This window comes from Etheostoma spectabile, unplaced genomic scaffold (assembly GCF_008692095.1).
Source record: "Etheostoma spectabile isolate EspeVRDwgs_2016 unplaced genomic scaffold, UIUC_Espe_1.0 scaffold00018358, whole genome shotgun sequence".
Taxonomy (NCBI): domain Eukaryota; kingdom Metazoa; phylum Chordata; class Actinopteri; order Perciformes; family Percidae; genus Etheostoma; species Etheostoma spectabile.
Window position 1 is genome coordinate 19,500 of NW_022604224.1, and position 7,166 is coordinate 26,665.

The window sequence follows — 7,166 nt, forward strand, 5'->3', positions numbered from 1 at the left end:
TTACTTAGACTTGGTTGACTTGTTGTCTTCCAGAACATATTATTTATTTATCCTGTGGTCAAACTGCAAGTATTTTGAACTCCTACTTGAATTGTTGAACACTGAGATCGTTTATTTTGATTCTAAAGAAGAATGCTGCTTCAAAAAAAAAAGTTACGTCCTCTATACGGTTTCTTTGTCAGCTCTGCGTCCAGCAAAGAAGCCACAGCGCCTAACTAAAAAGCTTACAGCACCAGGTATTCCCAGGCGGTCTCCCATCCAAGTACTAAGCCGGCCCAACCCTGCTTGGCTTCCGAGATCAGACGAGAGCGGGCACTTTCAGGGTGGTGTGGCCGTAAGCAACCATACAGGGCGAAATCCAGCTATTTCTAGATGTGAAGACCTGAAGGTCCTCAAAACTTGAATAAACAGCTTGGGGTTGAGGAATACTGAACTACATGTTATCACACTATTAGTTCACGTTAACATTTCGCCGTAGCTTGCTAGTAGTTCAACTACCTTCACCTTGGAATCAAGAAGTTGTATTGCTTTTTGCTCTTTTTGCACTATAATTTACACTTCTGAATTTTCAAGAGTTCTTTGATTTGTTTTGTTTTGTTCCACAATGATTCATGTATTTCTCCTAAATACTTTCATGTATTTCCATGTTTCTATTTTTCATTACTGTAATTAATTCTCAATTTTCTTACCTCTGTCTTTACTTAGACTTGGTTGACTTGTTGTCTTCCAGAACATATTATTTATTTATCCTGTGGTCAAACTGCAAGTATTTTGAACTCTTACTTGAATTGTTGAACACTGAGATCGTTTATTTTGATTCTAAAGAAGAATGCTGCTTCAAAAAAAAAAGTTACGTCCTCTATACGGTTTCTTTGTCAGCTCTGCGTCCAGCAAAGAAGCCACAGCGCCTAACTAAAAAGCTTACAGCACCAGGTATTCCCAGGCGGTCTCCCATCCAAGTACTAAGCCGGCCCAACCCTGCTTGGCTTCCGAGATCAGACGAGAGCGGGCACTTTCAGGGTGGTGTGGCCGTAAGCAACCATACAGGGCGAAATCCAGCTATTTCTAGATGTGAAGACCTGAAGGTCCTCAAAACTTGAATAAACAGCTTGGGGTTGAGGAATACTGAACTACATGTTATCACACTATTAGTTCACGTTAACATTTCGCCGTAGCTTGCTAGTAGTTCAACTACCTTCACCTTGGAATCAAGAAGTTGTATTGCTTTTTGCTCTTTTTGCACTATAATTTACACTTCTGAATTTTCAAGAGTTCTTTGATTTGTTTTGTTCCACATTGTTTCATGTATTTCTCCTAAATACTTTCATGTATTTCCATGTTTCTATTTTTCATTACTGTAATTAATTCTCAATTTTCTTACCTCTGTCTTTACTTAGACTTGGTTGACTTGTTGTCTTCCAGAACATATTATTTATTTATCCTGTGGTCAAACTGCAAGTATTTTGAACTCTTACTTGAATTGTTGAACACTGAGATCGTTTATTTTGATTCTAAAGAAGAATGCTGCTTCAAAAAAAAAAGTTACGTCCTCTATACGGTTTCTTTGTCAGCTCTGCGTCCAGCAAAGAAGCCACAGCGCCTTAGGCCAACTAAAAAGCTTACAGCACCAGGTATTCCCAGGCGGTCTCCCATCCAAGTACTAAGCCGGCCCAACCCTGCTTGGCTTCCGAGATCAGACGAGAGCGGGCACTTTCAGGGTGGTGTGGCCGTAAGCAACCGTACAGGGCGAAATCCAGCTATTTCTAGATGTGAAGACCTGAAGGTCCTCAAAACTTGAATAAACAGCTTGGGGTTGAGGAATACTGAACTACATGTTATCACACTATTAGTTCACGTTAACATTTCGCCGTAGCTTGCTAGTAGTTCAACTACCTTCACCTTGGAATCAAGAAGTTGTATTGCTTTTTGCTCTTTTTGCACTATAATTTACACTTCTGAATTTTCAAGAGTTCTTTGATTTGTTTTGTTTTGTTCCACAATGATTCATGTATTTCTCCTAAATACTTTCATGTATTTCCATGTTTCTATTTTTCATTACTGTAATTAATTCTCAATTTTCTTACCTCTGTCTTTACTTAGACTTGGTTGACTTGTTGTCTTCCAGAACATATTATTTATTTATCCTGTGGTCAAACTGCAAGTATTTTGAACTCTTACTTGAATTGTTGAACACTGAGATCGTTTATTTTGATTCTAAAGAAGAATGCTGCTTCAAAAAAAAAAGTTACGTCCTCTATACGGTTTCTTTGTCAGCTCTGCGTCCAGCAAAGAAGCCACAGCGCCTAACTAAAAAGCTTACAGCACCAGGTATTCCCAGGCGGTCTCCCATCCAAGTACTAAGCCGGCCCAACCCTGCTTGGCTTCCGAGATCAGACGAGAGCGGGCACTTTCAGGGTGGTGTGGCCGTAAGCAACCATACAGGGCGAAATCCAGCTATTTCTAGATGTGAAGACCTGAAGGTCCTCAAAACTTGAATAAACAGCTTGGGGTTGAGGAATACTGAACTACATGCAGAGGTGGGTAGAGTAGCCAAAAATTGTACTCAAGTAAAAGTACTGTTACTTCAGAATAATATGACTCAAGTAAAAGTAAAAGTAGTCATCCAAATAATTACTTGAGTAAAAGTAAAAAAGTACTTGACGAAAAAACTACTCAAGTAGTGAGTAACTGTTGAGTAACGTCTGATTTATTTCTCAACACAAGCATCAATCAGACCGACAAAAATACAAAATAATCATATTTAGGCAAATTATAGTTCATCCAATCAATAAAATTAATTTATTAATTACAAAATAGCTTACTTGAGAGACTTGTCACATCAAATTTGGATGGATAGGCCTACTGCATGTGTAAAACATACTGTATGTAACCTAAAAGACAAACATCCACCTCTCCACAGCAGAAACTACAACCACCGCTACGTCTCCTCAGGTTAGATGTTGAGTTGTTGAACGCTGACATGTCCGTTTGTTTTGGTAGACCCTGAACACACCGCATAACGTAGCTGCTGTTTCTTTGCTTTGCTACGAGTGTAAAGCTAACCTGTCCCATATTAACGGTCTATGGTCCCGCTGCTGAAACGAGTATGGTCACGTGACTGCACAACGACGTGTGATTGGTTAAGCACAGTCACGTTCAGCGGAAGACTCTCTCTCTCTGTCAAAATAAAACAAAATGAGACGTACGCGGGGGTAAAAACAATGACGCGTAGTAACGAGTAACGAGCTCATTGGAGCCTGATGTAGCGGAGTAAGAGTACAGTTTCTTCTTCACTAATCTACTCAAGTAAAAGTAAAAGTATAGTGATTTAAAACTACTCCTAGAAGTACAATTTTTTCAAAAACTTACTCAAGTAAATGTAACGGAGTAAATGTAACTCGTTACTACCCACCTCTGACTACATGTAATCACACTATTAGTTCACGTTAACATTTCGCCGTAGCTTGCTAGTAGTTCAACTACCTTCTATTACAAGAAAACTTCCACAGACTGAGAAGGATGTATGGCTGTTAGATGGTGCAACTTGTGTTAGGGGCCTATATCAGAGAGATGACGGGCCCTGCTTACCTAAGAATTGGTAGCTAAGATGAGCCATGGCGGGGGCCATGTCTCAAATGGGAGGAGCAGAAGGTGTTTCACACCTTCAAAGGTTTCAATTCTTACTTAAATTTCTTTTTTTTTTTTTCTTTTTTTTTTCTCAGCACAATTCCATTTTTAATTTACATAGAAATTGTAAATCAAAGAGGCCTGAAATCTTAAGGAATTCCACTTGAAATAATATTATTAAAGAAAACAATGCATTTCAAATAATATATATATTTTTGATTAAAATAACTGATTCTATATTAAGTATGTGGACCCTTGTATGAACATAAAACGTTTGAAAGTGATTTTATTTTCATCATATACACCCTTTCATCAATTTAAAAATGAACTTAGAAAAGTCTTAAGAAAATTAAGACATTTGTATTGAAGAACAAAAAAACTACAATACAAATACACTTGGAACAATGTACGTAAGAACAATTTTCAATATTCATTCATTTATAGTTTAAACAAAAGTTGAACAGTTTACATTCACAACAAGCAGTTAAAATCTTTAAAATTAGTATATGCTTGGTGAGCAAGGTTCAATGGATGCATTGTGGGCCATTGGAACACAGGATCCAGTTCTCTAAACACTAGATTTTGATTTACTGTTAACTGTGGAAGATTTTTTCTTCTGCTCTTCCTTCTTTTTCGACTCAAAAAGCCCCTTTGCATTACTTCTTCTCCTGGAAGAATCCTCTGCGCCAGATCACTGCAATTAAAGTACTAATCAGCATTTTAGGTTCCAAAATTGCTAAAACAGACCTAACTAACTATGTTGGGGATATGGCAGTAGTCTGGTTTATACTTTATTTCTAGCCCAACAAATTCCATATTTGACATTAAGGAGTCAGTTTTGATATTATATAAGTAAACGATTATACTGCAATATTCCCAAGAACTTTAGGGTCATTAAAAACCCAAGGTATCCTGACCATTACCACACCAGAAAGCATTCATTGAAGGATTGGTAATGACCAGGCTGAAAACAAGGGTTTAGTAAATGGAACTGTAAATGTGGTAAAGAACATACCACAGGAGCATGCTTATTGAACAACTTCATGTGGTCAGGAACAGACCAAAAGCTAAAATAACTAACAACTTTACATCCTAAATAATGTTTTGAACATCTGAACTTCATGCTATTGAAACCTGCAAATCTGAATGTATCGTTGATCGCCAAAGCCAACTGAGGCTTCCGGATGTTTATGGAATAAGGAGTCTAGGAAAAGAATGTGTCTCTCGCTCAGCTTCAAAACCTGTACACATATTTTTAGGAATTTTAACGTAAATAATTGTAATACAATTTCTAAAATTAAAAATAAAATAGGTTTCTACAAAGAATAAATTAGTTTATAATAGTAATTCAGTGCAAAAGTAAGGGTAATAAAAAACTGCAGACGTACACAGAGCATGTAGTGTCCTGGTTTCCAAATAGGTATGAGGACAAAATCTTTGTTTGCCAAATCATTCTGAAAGACAAATCATGTAGAAATAAAAAGCAGAACAGATCTGAACCTTTATTTTTGTAAATAATTATAAATTAACTATTTCAAAAAATATATAATAATAATATATTTACGGGGAAAGACGAGGTATCCGGACAATGTGGAGGTAGCCATGTTGGTACAACATAGCAATCCACTGCATAAACATCCTTTTGCTGATGGCACATATATCAATTAAATTAAACATGATTTCAAATAAACAAAATGTATCATTGGATGCTGTATATCTCAAACAAAATAATTTACCTGTGACTGTGCTATTTGGGTGATTATTTGAAAACAGCAATTTGCTATCTGTATGGAGCATAAAAAAAAAAAATTACAAGGCAAAAACAGTGTGCTAAACCCAAATAAGTTGTTAATATTTCAGTTGTGCTTACTGTGACCTCCAACTCCCGTGCCAAGCCCAGAGTCAAAAAGTCTCTGCGTTGCAAGGTAACTTGCTGTACTTTGGTAAACTGGGTTCGTATAATTGTTTCATCTGGATTTCTTTTGGGGTCCAAGACATATTTCAGCTACACACACACACACACACACACACACACACACACACACACACACACACGTAAATTAAGAGTACCAGCTTTGTGTATGTACAGAGTGAAATCAAACCTACCATATCTTTTTGTAGTGAACTAGGTTTCAAATCCCAGCATGAACTCTGTGGCTGTATGTCACACAGGAAAGTCTCCCTTTCGGTGATTGGTCCTACAGGTTAAAGATGTAAAAAGACATTACTTTTCAAGCGTAACAAACTGATCAACCCAAATATCTGAAATCTGTTTAACTGAGTCCTACCAGCAACATTTCTTGTGGGTTCCAATAAAGTCTGAGTGCCCAGTGAAGTCTGTGGAGCTAAACATAGCAATTAACAGTACATAAAATACGTCCTGGATGTGATTGGGAGACTACATTTTAAACTACTGTTATACTTATGTTACCTGCTACTGCTTTCCCAAGTGTGTCCAGAGTGATACTGGCAATCCTCACATTTCTTTTCATCTTCTCAATGGTTTGTCTGTCTTTTTTTTCATTGTGGTGATGAACAATGTTTCGCACCAAGAAAATGTGAGCTGAAGGCAACATATTGTTAATGAAATAAGTGTTCTTCCGCATCTTTGCAAAGAACTGTTCAGCTACTTGGCTGTTGAGCTGACCAGCAAGCTCCGGTACAAGTTCAATCCTCCTGAGAATGTCCTTCTCATCCTTGCTGTTTCCTTCATGTAGCTTGTCACATAAGACATAATGTTGAGAGGATTTGGTAACCGGATGACAATCATCTTCAAGGTTTTCAGTGTTTGGCTCCAAAAGCCACAAAAGGTGGATCTTCAGTGTTCGGTCTTTGGCGGCCTGTATGTTCTCAGGGGTTGGAGGAGCAAGACGGCCTTCATTTGGCTGGAATGGTGGATTTTCTGGCACTCTCACATTGGTGTGGTTTACAAGACCTCGTGCAAAGTCATAGACTGATATATTGGGCATATGTTTCCACGACAGAAGCATATCTGCAAAGTCTCTAGGGCCTTCTGCTCGGATGTTAAACTTTAAGCTGTACAAAACACCACAGGGACACATTATGGCAGCCAAACCACCTAAATGAATAGTAAAGGATTAATCCATTAGCAATAAGTAGTATATAAATATAATGTTGATATGTATTTACAGGAATGACCAGTGATAGCATAAAAGTGACAAAGCCAGAAAGATGTAACACTTTGTCGTAGGCCTATAACAGATTCAATGAGAGTCCTTTGTGAAAAGAACAAAATAAAGAGTGATACAAACTATGTGAAGGATACCTTCAAATTCATCAACTCATTTGAGAGTCTGTCTTCAGTAATATTGATGTCATCTGCCTCTGCTGAGTTTCTTGGATCTTGAGCTTTTAAAACTCTGTGTTTAGCACAGTGTCAGACTTTCGTGTGCCTCGCCCAATCCATGGTGCCCAAAATGATAGCTGGGATGGACAGTAAAAGGATTCTTCCTGTTACCTGTTAACCATAAATGAAATGTTGAAAAAAAGAGTTTAGGAAGTCTGTTAGTTTGGACAAT

General features: G+C 37.6%; 1 long non-coding RNA gene and 4 other non-coding genes across 6 annotated transcripts; all 5 read right to left on the minus strand.

Annotated features, from left to right (window-relative positions):
* Positions 1–221: 221 nt before the first annotated feature.
* On the minus strand, positions 222–340 carry LOC116680304 (5S ribosomal RNA). The gene has a single exon (XR_004329742.1). It is a non-coding gene; the product is annotated as a 5S ribosomal RNA (ribosomal RNA).
* Positions 341–918: 578 nt separating this feature from the next.
* LOC116680305 (5S ribosomal RNA) lies at positions 919–1,037 on the minus strand. Its single transcript, XR_004329743.1, has one exon. It is a non-coding gene; the product is annotated as a 5S ribosomal RNA (ribosomal RNA).
* A 579-nt stretch (positions 1,038–1,616) lies between these two features.
* LOC116680307 (5S ribosomal RNA) lies at positions 1,617–1,735 on the minus strand. The gene has a single exon (XR_004329744.1). It is a non-coding gene; the product is annotated as a 5S ribosomal RNA (ribosomal RNA).
* Positions 1,736–2,313: 578 nt separating this feature from the next.
* LOC116680308 (5S ribosomal RNA) lies at positions 2,314–2,432 on the minus strand. The gene has a single exon (XR_004329745.1). It is a non-coding gene; the product is annotated as a 5S ribosomal RNA (ribosomal RNA).
* Positions 2,433–4,633: 2,201 nt separating this feature from the next.
* LOC116680303 (uncharacterized) lies at positions 4,634–6,702 on the minus strand. Of its 2 annotated transcripts, XR_004329740.1 has the most exons (7): positions 6,059–6,702; positions 5,916–5,972; positions 5,498–5,825; positions 5,364–5,411; positions 5,192–5,272; positions 5,016–5,081; positions 4,634–4,868 (listed from the first exon to the last, which is right to left on the minus strand). It is a non-coding gene; the product is annotated as an uncharacterized LOC116680303 (long non-coding RNA). The 2 variants fall into 2 exon arrangements; XR_004329741.1 differs by lacking the exon at positions 5,192–5,272.
* Between the last annotated feature and the right edge of the window lie 464 nt (positions 6,703–7,166).